Source organism: Columba livia, chromosome 2 (genome assembly GCF_036013475.1).
Source record: "Columba livia isolate bColLiv1 breed racing homer chromosome 2, bColLiv1.pat.W.v2, whole genome shotgun sequence".
Lineage (NCBI taxonomy): Eukaryota > Metazoa > Chordata > Aves > Columbiformes > Columbidae > Columba > Columba livia.
The window spans coordinates 17340405-17363389 of NC_088603.1; the positions used below are offsets into that span (position 1 = coordinate 17340405).

The window sequence follows — 22985 nt, forward strand, 5'->3', positions numbered from 1 at the left end:
TCTTACCTAGTCATCCTAACTTGTCCCTAATTGGTCACTCTAAAGGCAGGGTTTAGCTCCTCCCTAAAAACACCACAGCTGCCCTGAGACGGGGAGTGGTGAAACTCAGGAAGATAAAATAAGGGTAGGCAAATGTAGTGGGGACAACAGCAAAAATGCAGGAGGAGGGGCCAGCCCGTGTCTCTCCTCCTAAGGCAGAGGATTAACACCAGGACCCACATGAGACCAATGTCCTGAAAGAGTCCAGGTTTGGCTGTTGTCCAAGGACAGAGTGTAGCAGCTATGCGCACGGCAGAGGGAGAACACCCAAATAAAATAATTGTTGTGTGTCATTACCATCCTTTCCTGAATCCTTTCATTGTCCCAGGGACATGTACCAGGTCTTCTTTCCACACTCAGCTGCCCAGCTGGACCCCCATGCTTCCAGAGTAATGCTCAACATGAGATCAGGTTTGTCCCTCTACTGAATCGTAGCTTTCTCAGTAGAAACCACACTGAACTGAATTTCTTTCTTGCTTTTTGGGGGCTTCCCCGCAGCACGCAGCATCACTTCCAGAGTGGGATGCTGAGACCAAGGCAGCCCGAGGCAGGGCATGGGCGGGAAGGAGGGTGCACAGGTCCAGGAGGGCCGGGTATCGCTGCAGCATGGCCACCATCCTGCAGACGCCAGACCCAGCACAGGGGCACTGGAGTCTTGGACAAAAAGTTACTGGTTTGTTGTTTGTTTGCTGATTCTTTCAAGTAGCAAAGGAATACATTTTTTCCAGCACTCTCTTGCTACAGGAGCGGGATTGGTTTTGAAGAGACAATTCTTTTAGAGGCAACAAGCTAGCTTGAGGCAGGCACCAGCAGGGAAGATTTCTGCATGAACAGTTAAGGTTATAATCATGAAAACCAGCCCTATAATTAGGACGGGGAGGCGTCTAAACAGGCAAGTGCCTGCAGCCCCCACCCGCCGACCTGACCTCGCAGGGTTTGCCATCAGCCCCACTCTTAGTACTGTTTGACTTGAGATATTTCTTCCCCCCTGTCTCATGCCCACCTTCTTAGGGGCTTTTTAAGGGAGTTTATCAATGGCTCTTTTGGAAAGTCAAATAAATTATGTCAATTAGTCCCCCTGCCCAGCTATTTAGTGACATTGTTGAAGAACTCCATTAGTTTCATTAGAAATGATTACTTTTCCATTTAGATATAATGTTCCTCTTCTGTGTAAGAGTGATATTTACTGATGCTTTTACTTTGAAGTTATCAAGGTTTTCTGTGTTTGGCAGTGTGTGAGCATGCACACTTTGGCAGGATTCAGTGCATACAGTGATGAGGGCATTGTAAATACCTAGACAAATTAATAATGTAGCACCAAAGAGGAATACAAGTCAGTTAATATTAATGCTAATATCAAAAGAGTCTAGTGCAGCAGACAAGATAATTTTTCTCTTTGTCAGGAATAAAGGGAGATCATCAAGGGCCATGTATAGATTGCATATCTTGGCTTTAAAAACACAAAATAATTTGAAAAAAAGCCATTCTAGTTCCTCTTCTTTAAATAAATAATCAATGCTAGTTCTCTCCCTCTGACTTAGTAAAGAAATGAGAATTATGCCCTTAAACCAAGTCTCTAAATTTATCTTGACAGACCTTGACGAATATAATTACAGAGCACCTAACCCGAGCAGCAGCTGGGGGGGGAGAAGTTAAAACAAAAACCTAATATTGGAAAAAATTGATCAGCCTTCTTTCCTTTTCTCTCTGGAGCCTGCTCAAAGCCCATTTACTGAAAAGACTGATGGCAGCACGGAGACTGTGGGACTAGTCCGAGCTCGCTGTGAAATGCACTTAAATGATTAGGGAATATTGGACACCTCTGCTGGAGTCGGCTGTTTGTCCTGCAGCCCGGGAGCCGTGCGGTGCTGCCCGCCCGCCCTGCTGCTCAGAGCTGCTGATGGGGCAGGAGCCCTCCCTGATCGATACCCCGCTCCTCCGCCGCCCTGGCTAAGAGCTGAAGAGACTAGTTGGTGCATATGTGATGACTAGAATTTAATTATATATCAGATTGATTTTCAATTGCAACTTCAAGGAGCCACTTGCCAGGATTTCAAGTTCATGAGAAAGGCCCTGTGTCTCCTTGCTGAATTCTTTTCTCCCCATATTCCTGTGCTATGTGGAAAATTTTACAGACTCTCTACCTTCAGCTCTCTGTCTGGGGATAAACAGCTTCAAAGTTTCCAGTAATAATGAGAAGATCAGCTCTATCTGAGACTGAACCTATTCAAAGCTGGAAGAGGAGATTTTAAGATGTGGAATTAAACTAAAAGGTCTGGTTATAATGGTATTTTTTTTTTTAATTTAATGTAGGTTTCCCAGCGCTGAGTTAGAAAGCAGAATCTACCTTCAAATTAAGTTTTTTTTACTTTGGGGATAGCACCAAAGGGAGCTGAATTCGATCCAGTCTATAGAAATGGGAATGTGTAAGTATTATAACATTGTCATTTTATAAACCTATCTAAACCTAGTCCTGGATGAAACTGGGAAAATTCTTCATACAAGATCAGAATCTAGAAGTTTCCATGAAACCCTTCTAGGTCAGTTTTATTTCTTTTATGGTTGTTCTTGTGGCTGATAACCTCAGAGATTTCAATACAACTTTCAAGAAAATACAATCATTATGTGAACTGTATACTGGGCAACTACATGAAAAACTGAAGGTGGAGCTGGATTTCAGAGGGGAAACCTCACTGCACTGCACTAGCTATTGTACAGTTATTTATACAACCCAGCTTCTTGTGCATATCTTTTCATCTGTCAGGATTATAAAGTTCAACCCAGTTCCCCAGCACTGTGAGATTCTTCTGCAACTTACCAGTCAAGTTTGTCTTCTCTAAAATAATCACATAAGTGAACACTGTCACGTCAGCCTCAGCCCATTTCTTCAGCATTTCCAAATGTATTGATGCATTATGATTCAAGTACCATGACAGTATGATAAATGAATTTATCCTTTTTCACTGTTTTGCAACAGAAGTTGCCATACCTTCAGCTAGAAGGTATGATTAGCCTCAGCCTTTCCCCATCCCTCCAGTAAAACCAGAACATTCAAAACAGTTCAGAAAGGACATGGAACTACTGTATCTCCCTTTTCTGCTGCACTCACAGCTTTTATCTATAGAAAGCATCCATCAAAATATTTACTGTATTGTCCAGCCCTACAGACAGTATTGTTTTAAAGTGAGCCAAACCATCACAGAGAGCTTGCCTCTGTAGAAAGCCCCATTGCAACCTCAGAGAAGCTTACAATAACCAGCATTATAGCTGGTGGTCAGTGCACACAGGATGGGGTCTTCAGTGCTAAAGCTTTAGGGGTTGAGTTACAGCAGTGGCACACAGCACCTGAGTGGGGGAGGCATCAATAATAAAAACATCTTGTCTGTGTCTGGGCTTCTGAACACCACCAAGATCAGGTACACAAAGTTCACCTAATCAACAGGGTGCATCTGCAGAGCCAACACATGTGGCTGTAACAGATACTGGCCCTTTATGTGAAGGTGAGAAAAATTCTCAATAGGGAGGACTCAAATGCACTGGAGTCAGTGGGGCTGTCACCACCGCTGCTCCAGAAGCCTCCATTATCTCTTTCACGTCTGTTTCTCAGATTTCCCTTGAAAGCTCCGTTGTGTCTTTGACATGGAGATGGTACAATGAAAATGGAAATGTCCAATGTTTAGAGGCAGGGGTCACTTGAATATTCTCAGGATCTCAGTGAGACAAAAGGAAAATATAAATTAACTTTACCATGAGATTAAGAGCACTTTGTGATTAAGGTTTTGTTCTTCTCACGAGGACTACACTCCCCTTTCAGCCAGGATTTCCTGACATCAGGCAGCCAGGGTGTGAGAAGGGCACAGAACAGGGACTGCAGCGTCAGGGCAGCAGCATCTCTCCTGAGGGAGAGTCCCATTCAGCATTTCAGTGCTCATTAGAGTATTCTCTCAATCATAAACCAAGGGCTAAGAGTAAGGATGATCACAGAGAAACAAACCCTTGACATAGTAGGCAGCAGGATGGTTTTTTACCTTATCAAACAGAGGATAGGCCTAGGACATATCCTGAGTGCTACTGTGTTTAGTTCTCAAAAAAAGAGCAGCTATACAGTCCCAGCACCACACATGTACGAGTAGATCAAAGTTTAGTCTTAAGTATCAAAAGGAAGTAGAGACAGGTCAAAATCAGAAACATTTTTATTTAAATCTTCACCTGTTTGCTGCAGAGAAGCTGCTGGGGTGTAAAACACCCAGACTGCCTTTTTTCCCACAAAGCCAGCCTTTGGAGGCTGCCTCCACTTTGGAAACAAAGTCCCAGAGGCTATGACTTTTCATGGCCACCTTGTCTTTTGTCTTATAACACATTGCCAATAGCCATGTCTTCGAGCTTTGTGTTCAGCGCAGTAAAACAAAGCACGTTTGAGAAGACCTTGCGTTTTCCTCCAAGAGGACTGCTCAGTGCTCTTCAAGACAAATGCTTCTAGTTCCTGTGGTGAGAGATGATTCAGTTTTAAGATGAGGACAATGCAGGCGCGTGTATCCACCAAATGCAAGCAGGTTCTTCTTGTCTTGAGTCTCCTGAGCCTCCTCTATCTAAAATGAACAGGATGAGATCAGTCACATTAGTTGGTTCAGTGAGTTTCTGTGGTGGGCTCAGACATGCTTTTGTCATCCTGTATCTCAAAAGGGAGAGTGTCCGGTGCATGGTGGCCTGAGTGCTGCTCCTGTTCTGTGGTTTCCCTTCCAATGCCAAAGTCTTCTTTATTTTTTTTTAAATCTTGGGCCTGCATCATTTTCTGAACCCCCAGACACTGATATTTTGGTCATTTTTTTCCCAGTCTTTCTGCCCCATATCTGTTCCCTGATCTTCTCTCTTACTGCTTCTTTTGTTTCTTCAGTTACCACTTTTCTCAACCTGAATCTCAAAATAGATTCTCCATTTGTCCCCTTATCAGAAAAAAGATTATTTCTCTTTGCATTTTTCCCACTTCTACCACAGTTCACTCTCTTTGTCTTGACTCGTCCTATATTTAACCTTTCTATAACCTTTCTAAAATATACAAACCTTTCTCCCTCTGCCCATATGAAAGTTATGTTATCCCAAATTTTTCCTGTCTACTACACTTCTCATTGTCAAGTTTTCCTCAGGATTTCTTATAGGGAGGATGTTATATAAAGCATTTATTGCACTGTATCTCAGGGAACCAGCTGTTTTTAGTGTTATCAGTGGCATAATTAGGATGAACAATATTATAAGGAGGTTGGATGTGAAATACAGAAGCCAGATTACATATTTACTCACATCAGAGACACACAGAGGCTTATAATGTGGACAGGCAATAGATGACTGCTTCCTAAAAGTCTCATAAAGGATTTCTCTTTAGCCTTATGTAATCTTAAACAACAATAGGTCCTTGTAATCCAAACCCTTGTGTCCCTTCCACAAGCTAATGAAAATTTGTATGCGCCTCTTGCCACATTCAGGCAACAGAATTAATGTATCCACAACCACTTTTCTCACTTTGTTTTTCCTTTATTTGCCTGAAATTACTGTATATCCCAGGAAACACAGTCTGCATGTGCTATTCACCACACTGAGTATCATCAAGAGTAGATAATATATAGCATAAAACAGGCAACATCCAAACTAACACTGTCAAAGTTATGACATCAGATTCCCAAGGACGGGATTGGAAAATCAGCCTACAAACCTCAAGCAGTGGTTGACATAACTGAACAGAAACCTGCCTTGAGGAAAAACAAGGCACATCAGTGGTGTGCTCACTACATCTCAAAATCTGTAATTATAACAAGTTTAAGACCAATGAACACTGTTCTCTATGTGCATAGGATACTCAGATCTCACCTCATCTGTGCACAGAACCCTGTGGGATCTCTTCCAGGCTGGAAAGAAATAAGATTTTCCTCTGTTCCATGAAAAAACAATTATGTTTCTTTTCAACTTTGGGGACATGACCCCAGGCAGATCCAGTCCCATGGTGCCTGTTAATTGCACCCTCAGGGACTCTTAACCAGAGGTCCTCATCTGTTGGTGCTGTGGCCCCAAGGCTTCCCAGCCAGCCCTGCCAACAGGCTGCCAAGCTGTCAGGTGAACAGCCTGCCAGAAAGCAAGAAAGCCTCTCCATCAGCCATTCTCAGTCTTTCTACCTTTGTATATTACCGTGCTGGTTTTGCTGGGATCTAGTTAATTTTCTTCATAGTATTTAGAAACTTTTCTTTTTAGTATCTAGCATGGTCTTTTGTTTTGGAATTAGTGTGAGAATAATGTGATAACACACTGAACTTCTCATGGGAAGGAGTCCCTGTCCCTGGGACAGAGTTGATTTTTTCTTTCCAGTAGCTAGGCTGTGTTTTGGAGTTGATGTGAAAACAATGTGAGAACTCACTGATGTTTTAGCTGTTGCCAAGGAGATCAAGGACTTTTTCAACTTTCCAGCTGCAGGTGCACAGAGAAGCTGAGAGGGAACATAACAGAACAGCACCTAGATTGACATCCAGGCTGACCAACGAGATATTCCTTACTATTAACATCATGCTCTGTGTCTAGCTCCATGTCCATCTTTTCCAGCTCTGCCTTTTGCCAGTTTGCCTTTTACCTTTTTGCTCTCTTTCTGGGATTGCATGTTCAAGACTGGAGAACTTTTCTTCCAGGGCTGGCTGTTTGGCCCCATCATGTTTGAGCTCAAACTTCTGCGACTAGCTATACTGGGCTGGTGTTTGTGAGCAATTGCATTGTGCATAATTTATTTTATAAATATCTGTATTTTTTTTTTCCTCTTCCTTTGCTGTCTTATTAAACTGTTCTTCTCTCAGCCCATGAGTTTATCCTTCCCTGTCAATTCTCTCACCCATCCCATTTGGGGCTAGGGAGGGGTTTCTTGGTGAGAATCTACATGGTCCCCGTTACCAGCTTGGGTTAAACTACAGCAATTACTTTTCTTGCTGCAGGACGCCCAGAATCAGAAACCAAGAGCCCACATGAAGCTTGATCACACAGCAAATGTGTTGCTATTATGACTGAAGAGGAGCAGCCTGAAAACCTGAGAATAGCAAACAAAATTACCCTTTCTGTTTTTAAGAAGTCATGCAATTTTTGCAGCCTGAATCATTACTTTCTTGTGAGAGGCTGAATTATTTGGGAAGAAGACAGTCATACTGTCTAGCACTGGGCAGCCAATAGCTGTGCTTTGAAACACCCTTGGAGAGACCGCTCTTCCTTGACTGTATAGGGAAATTTGGCTGCTTAAATTGGCCTGAATCATCCTGCAGTTAAACGTCTGCAATGGGGATTGCAAAAATGAGTGTGTTGTTGGAATATTTGTCTCTGACAAAGCTGGAATGAGTACAGATCTGAGGAACCTCTCTGCTTTAATAAATTTACCAATTATCAGAGCACTGCTATAAATAAAGTCTCTCGGTGAAGAGGCAGTGGGCATCAGCTAAAGCCATTTTGCCAGCAGTTAACAGGTAACATGTATATGCCCAAATGAAGTATAACATCCTGGCAAAGCATTTTTATGTATGCATGAAAGAATCAGTGTTCTGGCATTCCTCATATAAAAATGTCTCCAAAATCAAAATCCCATCTAGCATTGTCAGGTACAATGTGTCAAGCTTAAAGCTTGAAGATGGGTAGAGATGTCCCATGAGCCAACTTTGGGATTTGGTTGTGTAATCCTGTTTTGTCAAAAGCCTGTTGCCTGAGATCTTAACTAAGTGTTTTCAGAAAAAAGGTTTGAAAATGGCTTAAATTCTCAAATCTGACAGGCTCAAATTCAGAAGGTAAAACAAATCATGACAGTTAAGTGAGATGGCAAGTTTTGAGGCAAGATGTGAGACCACTTTTGTGACTGACTTTTTATATCTCCATTTTATGTGTGAAGTGCAAAGACACGTAATTACTTGCAGAGAAGCTATGTGGCAGAGCTGCGAGTTGTACCCAGGCTTTTCCAGACCCAAACTGGACCCTTCTCCGCTTTTGTCTGACACATGGGAGCCATTTTTTTTTCAGGAGTTGGTTACTTTCAACAAATTACTTGGTGGGAAGGAGGGAAGGCTGTGGGTTTGTGGGCTGGGGGTCAGCCCATCATAAAGATACATATGTGCAGCTAGAGAACAACAATAGATACCCAGCTTTGAATTCTCCCCAGAGGAAGTGACTCTAAAGACTTTGTCAGAAGTTGTTATCTGGTGACAGCTGAAAGTTCCGAGCAAGAAGATACAAGAATGAGAAGGAGACATTATATAGTGCAGCTGGTTCCAGTCCCGCAGAGCAGCTTCCATGGGAGACTGAGAAGGTTTTTTGCTTCCAGGGAAGAGTTGATAAAATCAGACATTTGAAAATTTTAAGTTCCACTACAGTGGGAAAATATTTTTTTTTTTCTTTACTCTGATTTATGATGAGTTACCACAACAAATCCTGAACATTGAAAGGCTATTTACTTTTTATGTAAGACAAACTCTTTACGATAATGCAGTGCTTTTTAAAGCCAAGTTCAGCCAGCAGCCTGAAGGAGGGCACCAATGTGAAACAAATGAATTCTCTACCCATAAGATTCAATGAACTCTTTTTTTTTTTTTTTTTAAATCTCCCAGGTAAGTACAGAATGGGTTTTCTGTACAACTGAGAGGTGGTCATTCAGCCTTTCTTTTCCTGCCTCAACAATTATTATTTGTTTTTTAGTGAAAAACAGCAAGGTAAATAAGAGCACTGTCATAACCAAAGAGAAGAGCTGGAAATCTGAAACTTGGTCTGCAAATCCAAAACACCAGCCATGATTCATGTTCCACTGATGTGGCACACGCTGGAAATGGGGATGAGCACCAGCTTCTGGCACGCAGCGGTCTGGTCTGGGGGGAGAGAAGAAACGTTGCAGATGAGTAAACTCCATGAAAGTACCCATGCTGGAAACGAAGAGAAGAGCTGCATGCATCAGAGTGTACAAGCTGTCTTTACGCTTAGGAGCATTTCTGTTGTAGAAAAAAAAGCAAAAACACTGTTTACAGTGAAGCATCTTGGTTTAGTTGGGCTGTGTTACCGACAGGTGGCTGGTTTTACACCGTTGGGCTCTGGTCCATTAGAGCTACTGCACATGCAGAAACTGGCTTTGGGCACAAAAGAGCTGAAGCACAGAGGACTCCCTAATCTTTGTTATCCTGTGTTTCTTGCAGGATATTGAACACATGCTGTACCCCATCTTGTAGGTATGTCTAGGCATGTCTATAAGGATTGCAATTCTCATCTTTATCTACCTCCAGAGGCTAACTGAGGGTCAGAGTCTTTACTTCCAGGATAAGCTGGATGGAAATGTTTTTATTTAAAATTGAAAAGTTTTTTATAGAAAGCAGCTTTATTCTTTGTGGAGAATTTCTGAGAAATTCTTCCTTTCCACAGAAAATTTATGTGGGAATTTTTTTAATAAAAAACAAATATTTGAAAACTCTCCCTTTCCCTAACAGAATACTTCACTTCCCAATGCCTCCCTGTAATGGGGACCTCCAGCTGGACTTCATTCCTCATAATGAGTGGTGCAGAGGTTTCCCCGTGATGCAGGACCTTCTCTTCTAAAGGAATTTTTTGCACACCTCTTGTGTCCCTTTTTTCAAACAAGCTCTGGTCCAAAGTCACAGACACTGGAACCAAGTGGAACCACGCAGGCAGACTGTAGGCTTTGAATCAAACACACAAAAAACAGCTCACTCATTTTCCCTGGCTCTCTGACTCGCCTCTGCAGTTTCTTTTCCAAAACAGAAGGCAGAAATCCCGCAGTGTGTAGCTGTTATTTGCCTTTTCCTTTCCCCTCTTCTCTGCTGAGGTCAGGAAATAAAGCAGCCCAAAGGAGTGCTTGTTCCACACATACTGATGCAGCACCACATCACCAGAGGCAGGGTTATGCTCTGTGGCTCCTGCACGGTTGCTTTCTCTCAATGCTCAAGCAGGACCCATCACAGCAGTCACTGCCGAGGCTCTGAAACAGATACCAGCGCCAAAAATCACATCACCAGCAACTCAACAACATCACTTATTCAACTTCTCTACCTGTTCCAGCATCAGGAAGGATCCTCGTAGGACACATCCCATGCAGCTCTGTATCACAGATGCATTTTTCTTGTGCTGATTTTCTGTGTCCTCTTCAGGCAGTTTGAAAGATGCTGTTGCTGACAATGCTGCTCTAAGGCATCCAAAATTTGTGAATTAGTAAGAATACAAGAAATGAATGTCTATTTTTTGAAGCTCAACAGATCTTGCATTCAAGGACACAGAAAAGACTTCTCCGTAGGAAAAAAAAAAAAAAAAAAAAAAGGAGATTTAAAAAAACATAAAGGTTAATAGTAAGAACTGAATATTATTTCCATGAGCTGCTTCATACCAGGACTAAATCTGTCTGCTTTAAACAAAAAGAGATAAGCAAGCATGTCTCCTGAAAGTGATTATGCCCTTATTTATTGCTGCTGCATTGCTGGGGTGGGAGGCAAAGGTGGGTTTAGCAGGGATTAGCCCTCAGTTGCCTGCATTCAGGCAACCATTGCTGCTGGGTGTCAGAGCTGCTGCTGGGGCTGCACGGCCACAGGACCTGTCCCAGAGAGCAGGCGGGAGGCACCTCTCCATCACCCACCGCAGCGCTCTGTCCTCTTCACTGTCCGACATGGCCTTTCTTGCTCTGTGCTTACCATTAGTCTCTCAGGGAACTTTGACAGGGCCCAGGCTTACTCCAAAAGAGATAAAAGTGAAAAGGTCACACCTCTGGGTCAGAGGCTAAAAGGCAGATAAAACACCCTGCCCGGAGCAGCAAAATCCAAGGGAAATCAAACCAGCTCCCAAGAAAGGGTAGCTTGTAGGCTGAACTCCAGTGGGAGGATGCAATTGCCCTCCTTTTAGTAACTACCCCCCCCCTTTTTTTTTCCAACATGGGTTAAAAAAATATATTTAAGCACAAACCAAAATAAACTCAAATGAAAAACCCAGTCTGTCTCCTCTCCAGTGGCTGATTTAATGGAGACTTTTGCTCTGCAGGGTCATCATTTCATCTCTTACTGAGGGAAGAGGAAAAAATATTTTTAAGTACAGGAAAGACAAAATTCGGTATTAAATGTCTTCCTTTAACCAAACAGGGCCACAGCTATTCTTCTGACTTCTGACTTTAAAAGGACTTGGAATAATAAATTAGAAAATGTCAGTTTTCAGTTAGGCGGCTTAATGAAGAGGATAGTGGCAAGTTGTGGGAGGGAAGAATAAACCATGTAAAGCAAAAACAGAGATAATACAAAACATATGCAAATGAGGATCTAAGGAAGCTCTTCAGTGTATTTAGCAAGAAACTACTGACATTTCTATAAGCAGAAAAGGAAACTTTGAGGCATTCCAGCCAGAGTGAGCCAGATCCACACACATGTGGACTTTCACATATTGAGCCGCAGGCTCAGAGAGAAATTTTGTTCAGATCTCAGTTTGGATCTGAACAAAATAAGACAAATATTCAGGTCATTTCTCCTAGAGGAATCAGAACAACAAGGGTGTCTGAGGTTTTCGTGTTCGTGTGTGAAGCGAGATCCTGTGGGAGCTCTGCAGAGATGAGTGTGCACAGAACCCACACATCTGCATTTGCACAGATAGCTCCAATTGCTTTAGCATTAACAGATAAAACTTTTGCAGTTCCACTTCTTTTATTCCATATTTCTGAAGTGTGCTGCTACAAACACAGAATTTTGAGATCATTGTATGAGAGTTCAATGTTTTCTTGCTTTTACTGCGTGCCTAGTTTTACATAACCCACAATCTCTCCCTCTTCAGCGTAATGCCCGTGGATTCAGCTTGCTCTTCCAATAAAAACTGTGAAGGTTTTGACTTCACTTGATTTCCAGCAGTTCTCCCCACCTGCTGTTTTTTTCGTTCAGCAGAGTTTTAAACCCTCAAACTTCTCTGTAGAAGACCAACAGAAGGAAAGAATGAGAAAATTCAGTTTTCAGTTTAACCAGGACAACTACTGAGCCATTAGAAACTCATGAGGGTTTACGAGGCTCCAGAGAACTAGAGAAAGGTTGACATGCTATCTTATGCAGAAATAGAAAATCTGGGGAACAACCAACCAATTTAAACTCAGCAAGATATTTGAACACTGTGTTAAGCAACTGTCCCATAGCAAATAGGAATAATAGATAAAAAGAACTGGTTAACTTGGATTTGTGAAGAATGTCAAGCCACAGTCTCCTCCACTGAGAGAGAAAATGTTTTACTGTCTGGAAAGGGATCCATGGGTTGCATTTTTAGCTTACTAATGTGTTTTCTGACATTTCCCTTGCTAAGGACATAAGTTTTAAGCAAAAGTTCTCCAGAATGGGTGGCCAATTGGCTGAAAGACATGGTCAAGTAATAAAATTCAGGACATCAGTATCTGAATAGGAAGACATACATACCAAAGCACTGCAGCTGTCTCACAGGCTTTCATGTACCCGTTCTTTCTTCTAACCTGACTGTGATATTCACAGCAATGGTTTAAGAAAAAAAATAATAAAACCACATTAGCCATCTCTGCTACCTCCAGGTTTAAAGCTTGACGTGACGAATCGCACTTTTGGCTTTAAAGGTATTTCCCATGCATCTTGCATTGGGTTTCAGAGCAGCTTCCAGCTGGGCATTTCACAACACACAGGGAGCCCTTGTGGGAGATACTGCCAGGCTGCAGAGAACACAGCATGTTTCTCTGAGCTCCTGTGACAGAGTAACTTGTTCTAGGTTATGAGGAAGACTGTAAGAGAGTAGGATGTAAATCTAAGTCTCCCAGACCACAGGCTATCCCCTAGTCATGGAACTTGGATGGAAAACATATATAATTTCAGATATTTAAAAAAAAAAAGAAAAAAGAAAAAAAAAAAAGCAGAGATGCTTGTTGAAATATACTTTGCTGCAAACTTCATTGTTTTATTTTGTAAGATAAGTTTTATTTTCCAGGTGTTGAAACAGTCAATCATGCTTTTAACATATCTAGGATTAGCTAATGTGTAGATAAATAGAGTCAAAACCTGGATATGAGTTTTGTCTCACAATGATCAAAATCAGATTCACAAGAAATCCTAATCTGGTGGCTGATAACATGTTGTGTAAATCATGACATTGAACAATAAGTCCTCTGGGATTCATTTTCAGCATACGGCTGATCATTAAACCACTTTTAGGTCTTTTAAGGTTATTCTGAAGTTAAATCAATACTTAGCTCTGCTGCTGCCCTTCATTGAATGCATCCAAAGGACACAACCCTTTTCTCAAACAAGGGAAATTCTCACTCTGTTTTTAACTAAAAACTCTTCATTCCAATTTTTGGAATATTGGACTATTCCAGGAAATCTTCTGAAATGAGTTCAGCAAACAGTTGCTCAACCCCTCTTTCCCACCCCTTTAATCTTGGGTGCTGACCTGGCGGTTCATTCCATGTTTGCAGTGGTGAGCTCTGCAAACCGAGTTTCCATGGCAGCCCTAATCCGTGAATAGGGCTGGCTCCATCGGTGGTCACTTAGGACAGGCTTTGTTCTCCCCGTGTCCTGTCGCTGGCAGAATCAGAAGACAGAAAACAAGCCCCTTTGGTAAACATGACCTAATGAGATCCCCAGCTCTGTGATGGGGGCCTAGAAAGGGAACGTGTGGGGACACCCGCCTCTTCTGGGATTTTCCACTGAGGTCTCCCAATAGTTTCCTGCCAGTTTTTATAGACTGCTTTATTTAAACTGCACGTCTAGTCAGTCTTTCATTCTTCTTTTCTTTTTCGGATACAGACATAACTGAATCAGCATGGCAAAACCATGGTCTGGCTTAGTGAGAGCTCTCCTTTCTGCAGTTTCCAGGTTGTCCTCTCCCCACCAGCCTGGCTGAACTCCTCCATGACCACAGGACCCCCACAGCATCGAGCAAGTTTCCTCCAGTGACCGAGGGGTCCCTGCGGGACTCCTGCAGTGCTGAGAGCAGGGTCTGTGCTTTCAGCCTCCTTCGGGTGTTAAACAACAGCATACAGATGCCCTGCTACTAACCCATCTCCAGCCGCTGCTAGAAGCTGCCTAGAGGGCTTCTGCAAATGCATTGAGCAAAAATTAAATTACACAAGTTCCCCAAATAGTACATAACTTCTTTCATTTTATGCTGAACAATCACAGTCAATTCATCTGGGCTTTAAAATGATTGCTTGCAAAACCGTCTCAGAGAATGACAGTGAAACATTTCCAGGAGATCAGGCGTTTCAAGCTGCTAAGACATTAGGAAAAAATTTTACCATGTAAAAATATGCCTGAAATACACTAAAGGAGACAAGCTGTCCATTTTGAATATATGTTCAGTGCATTCTTCAAAGTATAGCTTCTACTCAGTTCTTCCAAGCTTTTTTCCATTGCTCTGAGGCATTAAAGTCTTGCTAGCCATCTTCTTTTAACTCACTACATGAGACACAACACCAAAGGTAAACGTGCTGGGCACCATGTACACGCATCTGGCCTTTATGCACCGTCAGTCACTTCTGCACCGTTGGATGGGGCTCAGCCTATTATTTAAGGTCTCATTTCAACTGTTTCCCCTAACATAACGCAGAACAGTCTTCACAGAAATGGTGATTGTTATCTTCACATACTGCAAATCCATTTTGGAAAATACAGAGGGCTGAATCCTATAGTCCTTATTTTGAGAAAGCTCCCTCCACCTCCACCTAGTTGATGTTTTACTCACAATTAGCAGCTACAGTCAACGTATTTATAGGAATTCCTCTGAAATCGAAAACACAGGCAGACTAATGGGATATAAGAGAAAGGAAGTGACTTTGGCCATGGCATGCTTCCACCCCCTGCAGCCGAGGTGGGACAGCTAAAGGACCCCTGGCCCAACGCCCTGTCAATTACCTTAATCCCAACCCGAAGAGGAATGATACTAAACACTCTACAAAAATGCTTCCAAACCTTGCCATGGGAAAAAGGAAAAGCATTAACCCTGCCTTCCCAGGCACGGCTTTAGTAATGGGTACATTGCCTTTTACATGGAGAAACACACGAACATAAAAGACATACCCTCCAGTGAAAAACTTGCACAATCTCTCGGAATGAGCAGAATTAATCGTAGGGAATAATTACAGTTCTAAACAAGAATATTTATGACATTACATAAACACCATTAAAACAAACTGAAAGGCAATAATTTTCAGAAAGAGGAAAGGAGGAAGTGAGGCAGGGGGGATGAAAACCAATCAAACTTTATAGCTGAAAAGATAAAAGTTTCCATGTGCCAATCATCTTGGAAGTTGTTGCTTCAGCCATCACTTTTGCCTTGTTTACTTCCCTTAATAAAACAGGGAAAGAATTTTGTTTATAAAGTTAGCCAATATTTGGAGTTTAAAGCATTTTTCTTAAAAAGGATCTTTCAAAAGAAAGCAGAAATGTGGAAAAAATTCTTTCCAAAATGTTTTAACTTTTAAAGAAAAAAGAAGAAGTTTCAAGTCATTATCATCCCAGAAACCCTCTTTCTTTCTCCCTCAATTTTTTCTCTTTTTCCCAAGGCAGGGAAGGATGAAGGGAAGGGGGAGTTTTCCTCCCTTATTACTGAATGAAAAAATTAACACAGCTGTATTTTTAAAATTAAAAAAAAAAAAAAAATGGAGTTGCAAAGAAAAGCATTTGAGGATCTTCTTTTGCGATATACTTGTAGCATTTTTCCAGCCAATCCTGATTATTAGAGCTGGAGCAAAAGTTTGCTATGCCTTTCACAGTCCAGATTTTACTCTGAAAAACTGGAGGTCAAAAATTGCCCTGTGCAGTGACAGCTGGAGCTGAGTCTGCGAGGCCACTATTGGCCCCCTGGAGACTGACAGCTCGAGTGCCCAGTGGGAACCTGGGGCACCTTTGCCAACCCAGAAATGGCCTGGCAGTCCCTCCTTAGGGGAGATGCTGTTGCATTCACTTGGGTTTGGGTTTAGACACATCGCTGGTAGAAGCAGTGCATACATGTTCCATGGGCAAGTGGAAGTAGTTTAGAATTGCTCTGTGAAAAGTAACATTTTTGGTCAAAATGCTGTTTCCTTTTTCTATTCAGACTGGTGCATATTCCAGCATCAAGAAAACGATGTGAAACAACAGCACCTGGAGCCAGAAAACACATTTATCGCCTTTAAAATTCTCTTTCAAGAGCTGGCTTCTGAGAAGAACAGCTCAACCTTCTCCTGTACAGACCACTGGCCTGAAAATGGGTTCAGGGCTTTCATGATCCCATCAAGGAGCTGGATGGGTGGCTACCATGAGGAGATGTCTGCAGATATTTCATGGCCTGGAGTTCAATGTCAAGCAGCTGTTAGATCCAAACCTGCATTTCAAAGCTGGGTGCACCTTTGCAGGGGCAGCAGAAATTTTTGGAAATGGAGTACCAGGGCTTAATAGCAGTACCTCCCGCTGGACGGGCATAAAAATGCTCTCAGCTGGCCGCAAGCTGCGGGATCAATATCAAGTCCATGATTTGTACACAAATACTACAATCTAATTGATACATGTGGGCAACAGATATGCTTTTGCAAATCAGCTGTGATTACCAGGATCCCTCACAGGACTCAATAAACAATGTCTGGCTTCGTGGCCACAGAACACACACACGGCTACACAAACCTCCCAAACAATTTTCCACTCTGCCACCCAGGCTCCATCAGCCAAAAACTTGTAAAAGAGCATGTGACAATACAAACGGCTTGCATTCAGCTGGAAGCCCAAAGTACGAAACTCATCTAGCCCAGCGCATTCTGCATCCAATTCCCCATCTGCCGTAGGAAAACTTTTCACTTTCCAGGTTTATTCTTCAGTACCCTTAGAAACAAGAAGAGATCTGCTTTTGCCCCTTAGCCAGGCACACTCCCTCCTCCCCTCCATCTCAGCGCTTGGGTCTCTTGGCCAAGCGTAGCTGGTCAAATGGGAAATCGCATGTTGCCCCTTCCTTCTCCGTTTCCCCTGGTGCCAGGCACTTCCCCACTACCCTGATTTACTCATTGAGGTGTCGGGGAGAGTTTGCTCCACTAACTTCAGGAGTCAGGCAGCATTTCCTGAACCAGAATAATGGTTTAAGTAAGGTCCTTCCACTGACCTCCCCGTGACACCGTGCTCATGAATAACCAGGTCTGTCGCTGCCCCTCATGCTTAATTTTCTCTGAGGAAATCTTCTGTTAAGGGGCAACAGTTTTCCATTTCAGTGTACAGCACTACCCAGCTGCTTGTTATTTCACTTGGCTGAGCCTGACAAGCTAATGGTATGTTTGATTTGCACTACCAGTTCCTGCTAGAGACATCATAACTTTTATTACAGACGTGGTTCTTGTTAGAGACTCAGTTGTCCACAGAAGAAAAAAAAATGCACGTTTATTTCAGTCAACTTATTGGTTAACTCATTATTTGCAAGTGCAGTGCTGGCGTTTAGCACACAATCTGCTGCATTTCTTTTTAGTGTATTTCAGTTGTTTGTGTGGCAAACAGATAAATCATTCTAACTTTTCTTTTGATATGCATTCCCTTTACTGTCCTAAATCCTTTGAGGATGATCACATTTCTGATTGCTAGAACACTTGCTGTAAACTTTCTTAGACACCGTGCAGCTAACTCAGACCAGCAGTTGCCACAGAGAAAGAAAATTAGTACAGAGAGAGTATAAGCAACAATACATTTAATTGGATGTAGCTCAGCATAAATTTTCTGCCTTGTTTTTTCTGCTCAGTGTTGATAAAAATATCAGAGTGTCTAAGGAACTTACACATCTGCATTATTCTTACACTGCTAAAATTACTGCATGTGCTACATAAAACTGATGCGCTAAACTTTGCAAGAATAGAAATGCAAACCAAAAGGACTAAACTGCCACTGTCCTGCTTGTTTGCAAAACAGAGAATGGATATTTTAATGAGGAGGCCACCTGGCTTATGAAATCTGTTTCCTTATAACGTTCTACAATTCTTTCCTCCTTTCTGCATAGGAAACCCACTCAAGACAGGGCAGTACCCTCCAAATCTTCCACCACGCTGATCCTGAGCACCCCGATAGACATGTCTGTGTATCCCACGCTGAGCAACCTAGATGGTAGGATCCAACACCTAAGATTGCTCATGAAAATTTTGGCTGCACTTCCCCTCCATCTCAGTTTAGTTCCCAGTAAAAAGGGGATGGTATTTGCACACACCACCACACTGCCTTGTGTAAAATATGCTTGCTTGAAATACAACATATACAAGCAAAAAATAAGCAAGATCATATTGTTGGCTTTTCCTAAGAAGCTGGAGTAGTTTTGTTACATATGAGTCTGCCAGTGCAAGATATCCATTTGCAGTACTATCAGAGACTGTTAGCTTCTCATGCAGAATATTCTCTAATAAAGGCCCTTTAAAGCTCCTGAACTCTTGATCCTTAAAACAGCCAGTCTGGGGAGCGTTTCTTCCAGTCTTTGAAGTTGTAGCACTCATAAAGCTGATCAGCACTGTTTGTGGGTTTGTTTTCTTTCCATATCTCTCCTTTTCCTTTAAGACCAGACAGAAGATGACATTATTAACAAGCTGCTCACAAGCACCTAGTAGTTTAGGGGCAGGCTTTTTATTTCTGCTTTCAAGCAGAGATGAAAGATTGTAAAAACCTCTCTTTTTTTTTTTTTCTTTTTCCTTAGGGAATTACAGCTTACAAAAGTTCTTATAACTTTTTTTTTACTACTCAGGGAGGATATTTACTGGGTCACTTTCTTCCTGCAGCAGGCCTCAGTGTTAATAAATGGTGTCTGTGAGTTACTTTATGCTCTTCATACTTTATTTTGATCTAGCTGTGTGTTTAAGGAGCTAAAGAGAGTGTATCTTGATGAACTACTTACACCATGGCTTTGCTCTAGGCTAAAATGCAGAGAGGGTTTCTTCTGAGGGTTTTTTTTTAAAGTTTTGTAGGTACATAGAAATCTGAAAAATGAGGCGAGCTGCCAAGGTTGCTCTGCAAGTCTGTTAGCTTCTGCTCACTCAGCATTAACATCTGTCTTCACTAAAGTGTTACTGGACCCCTGCTACACTACATGGAGCAAGCTCCAGAGGCACTTTTGGAAAGCAGAGCTCAGGGAGGGGGGAGACCCACATCCCCCAGGCCCCCAAATAGTAGCACTTTTGCAGTCAAATTAAGACACAGCTTTACTCCAGAAGGCTCTGCTCCAGATCTGCATGCCAGTGAGCCTTCATCTCAAAGACAGCTACAGGGGAGAGATTAAGAGGTTGTGCCAAGAGGAAACTGGATTCTCTCACTCTGCCTTGTGTCCCATTCAGAAGGTGATATAAAATACAGCAAAGATTTTTCTTCTCTCTTTCTAAACAAGAAGTCAGATAAGTTTAGTGTACAACTCAAACTCGAAGTGCAATATCCTTGTATACCAGTTAACCCTAAGCCCTCAACTGAGGCACACAGTCATTACAACATCAAATTCTGCACTAACACACCCAAAGCAAAGCAGTACCGCATGCCTCCCTGGTGAGGTTGCACAATATCTTTGTATCTAATTAACACCTATGTGTCCATCCTACAAAGAAACCAATTCTGGGTACATGTAAAGTACATGAGTCGCTCCCAGACCCTTTCAGGTTCTATCTAGGGGGAAAAAGAATTCACATAAGCCCCCCGTCATGCCTGGTTTGATGTGTTGAATGAGACTTGAATGCACTCACTGAGGTTGTGCTTGTAGGTAATACCCAGCAAGGCAGTAAATTCAGGATCACATCCTAGAGGTGAGAGCAGCATCCTCCTCTGCAATATATGCAAAGCCAAACAAGCTGCCAGCATGTGGTGAACAGCATCGTGCCTCAGAAGCCACATCTTCAGCATATGCATCCTCCCATTTTATGAAGTAAGGTCCAGCTTTCCATGAGCTGACAAATTTCCAGGTTTTCCTTTGTGTACTGTGTGCTTACATGCCCACCGTACAGTCAGCAGTGCCTGGATTTGTGGATTTATTGGCTGTGACCAGACACAAACTAAGTAAGTAAACAGATTAATATGTATTAACATACTGCATTCGTTCAAAGTTCAGAACTTGTGCACACATGTGAAGGTGGTGTTTATCCATGGTTCTTACCAAAGGAGCTGATTAAAAACAGGATCATGCAATGTAAGCAATGCTGTAAAAAGAGAGCATTAAAACATTTTTTAACTGAAATATCCGGAATAAGGGTTACCTGATTTAATGGTTCATCAAACTATGACTCTCATATAATCTTCAGGGGTTTGGTGGTTTTATGTTGTAACTTGTAGCTGATGCTGCAAGAAGTGAGAGTTCTTATGAAACTATTTCTGTATTGTTACCCATAAAAACTATTCCTAACAGAAGTTGTAATACCTTGTCTACAAAAGATTAAGGCAGAGAATGGACAATCATTCATTGGTCACCCCCTAATGAAAAAGAGGTCTCAAAACAGAGGCAGAGAGAGTTATTATAGCTTTTCTTTATGTTTTTGGCTTGCAGTCTTGAAACCTTTGGATATTTTCTATCTAAACATGGTGGGACAGTATGCTAACTAAACTCCCATTTTATAATAGCAATAAAAAGCTCCAGGTGTGTGTTAACACTGTCGGAGCTGCGGGTGTTAAGTACAGCAGTATGAGCTGCCATCTCACCCCCATCCCAGTAAGGCTGAGCAAACCCCTCAGCCGGGCTCCCCATGGGGAACCTACACTCGCAGCCCCATCCGCAAAGCAACACCGGGATGCATTGCCAAGGCTAAAGAGGAGGAGGTTTTAGCGTTTGTCCCAAATAAACTTCATGCTTCATTACGTAATTTTTTAATCCAAAACCTAGGATGAATCAGGAATGTAAGATTTTTTACAGGAGAGGATATCCTGGGAGATTCCCATGGCAGTGGGTGCCTGGCCCTCAGCTCTCAGTCCAGGCAAGAGGTGCCTTGCAGCCTCTCAGCATGAGCCACCCTGCTGCTGAGGGAGAAGCATCAGTCTTCACCAGGAAAGTGGTAAAAAGGAATCCCAGCAGATGCTCGGCTGCTCTCCCATGGAGAGGTGAAAGCTGGATGATCTGAATGATCTGAAGTGCCACCAGCCCAAGTACTCTGAGATGCAATGAGCAATTTTTTCACTTCAGATCTAAAAAAAACCACCAACAACAACAACAAAAAAAAAAACCTCCAGCCACTTGTTTTAGTGCCTAAACAGCAGCTCAGCTCACTTGAAAATTTAGTGTTTAAACTGGTACTAGGTGTGCTATAGGACACTTACTTTTCAGGACCTTTGATTAGGCTGTCCCTGTCCCCATCAAGCAGCTTCTCAACTGCACAGAGTCTCTTGCTAAGTGAAAATCCTCACTGTTGACACAGGCATTACAAGCAAAGCATTTGCAGACCTTTTGCTGCTTATCTTCTCAGCCCAGACAAAACTTTGCATCTCTTTTATGGGATTGAGGCCTGAATTTTTAAGACAGATTAATGATGTAAGACGTTCATGATCAGGTCTCCTAAAGAGGCTGGCTGTCAGAGAGCAGGAACGTACTGTCATTTATTTGTCTTAGCCTGGATCTGACTTGACCATAGCCTTTTCAGACCCTATGTGAGTACTGTTACAACCTAGAGGTTAATCAGTGTCTTTCTCACAGTCCGCCAAAGTATCTATTGCTATGACACAGAAGCAAGTCAAGAGAGAGATGGAGGAAAATCCATCTCAGATTGTTTCAAACACTTCTCTGGGATATGCAAGGACCTGAAACCAGGTGTGAATTTAAAAGCTGGTGTCCCTTTCCCAGTACAAGTGAATCCAGTACAGAGTGGCAGGCAGGCAGCCCGGTTGTGGAAGCCATGCCCTGTGCTGTTTGCCATGCAAAGTCTGAGGCACCAAGCGTGCTCTGAGCCTGCCAGCTGGATCACACCTCACAGGCAGGGTAAGGCAGTGACCAGGTGGGCAAAGGTTTATCTGGACTTCCCTGCAGCCTAACGATGTCTGGGTCAGGGTGGAAATGGAGATGCTGTAGGGGCTTTAGGCATCAACAGGATTCGACAAAGCTGAAAGTGGGTTTTCTAGGATCTTACAGTTGGGTTCAAGCACTTGAGGTAGAACTCTGCTGTTCGTGGTATATCTAGCCTTTACCAAGCCCAAATCTTAGAACAGTGAAAATGCAGGTTAACGCAGCTTCTGACTGAAGTATCATCTGGAATTATCACGCAGAGTTTTGTTGTGACTCCATAAATAGCCTGTGACACCACTAGCACTGCTTGTCTGTCTTTTCCAATTAAGCACTTAAGAGTTTCCCAAGGTAAATATTAATACTTCAGAAAGGAAATACTAACATGCACAAAATCCTTTCCAACCTTTCTGCTTAAATAGCTATCATTTTTTAGTGAGGTCACAGCATCCAGTTTTCTATAATAAAAAATAAGCAGGATAAGTAGTTTTACTCCTGTCAAAACTTGAATGCAATTTTATGTTTTTCTTTGACTTACCCTATAAATATTTTTACTACAACATTCAAAGTTTATGAGATCTCTAAGACTTGTAAAGAAGTTGAGTAACTGGAAACCAAAGGCTAATACCTACCACAGGGACTTGGGGGTTTTTCTTAAGCAAGCCATTTATTAATATTAACAAAGGGTATTTTACTGACGATATGTTTACAAAACTGAATATTATTTTACCTTTCCATTCCAGTATAAACAAATGAATGTGGAGGGACAAACAAAGACCAGCACCACAATGCCTGACGGTGTTGTTTGAGTGATCTTTTCTCAAGTTACAATTTTCTAACATTATCCCTTGAGCTGAGCTTCTGCAGTTGAATCACTGCTGAGCCGAAGTGCAGCTTGGGAGCTGCGAATCGCAACCTCCCTGAACCAGAGGAAGGAACAGAGTTAGCCATTTGTTGTGGATGCCTTTGACAAGCTGTGTCCTTTTTCCTGTTCATGAGTCACTCACCAGGAGACT

At 42.3% G+C, this 22985-nt stretch overlaps 1 long non-coding RNA gene across 1 annotated transcript; it reads right to left on the bottom strand.

The window, feature by feature from the left end:
* Positions 1–4214: 4214 nt before the first annotated feature.
* On the bottom strand, positions 4215–10958 carry LOC110359952 (uncharacterized). Its single transcript, XR_002415530.2, has 2 exons — positions 10096–10958; positions 4215–8906 (listed from the first exon to the last, which is right to left on the bottom strand). It is a non-coding gene; the product is annotated as an uncharacterized LOC110359952 (long non-coding RNA).
* Between the last annotated feature and the right edge of the window lie 12027 nt (positions 10959–22985).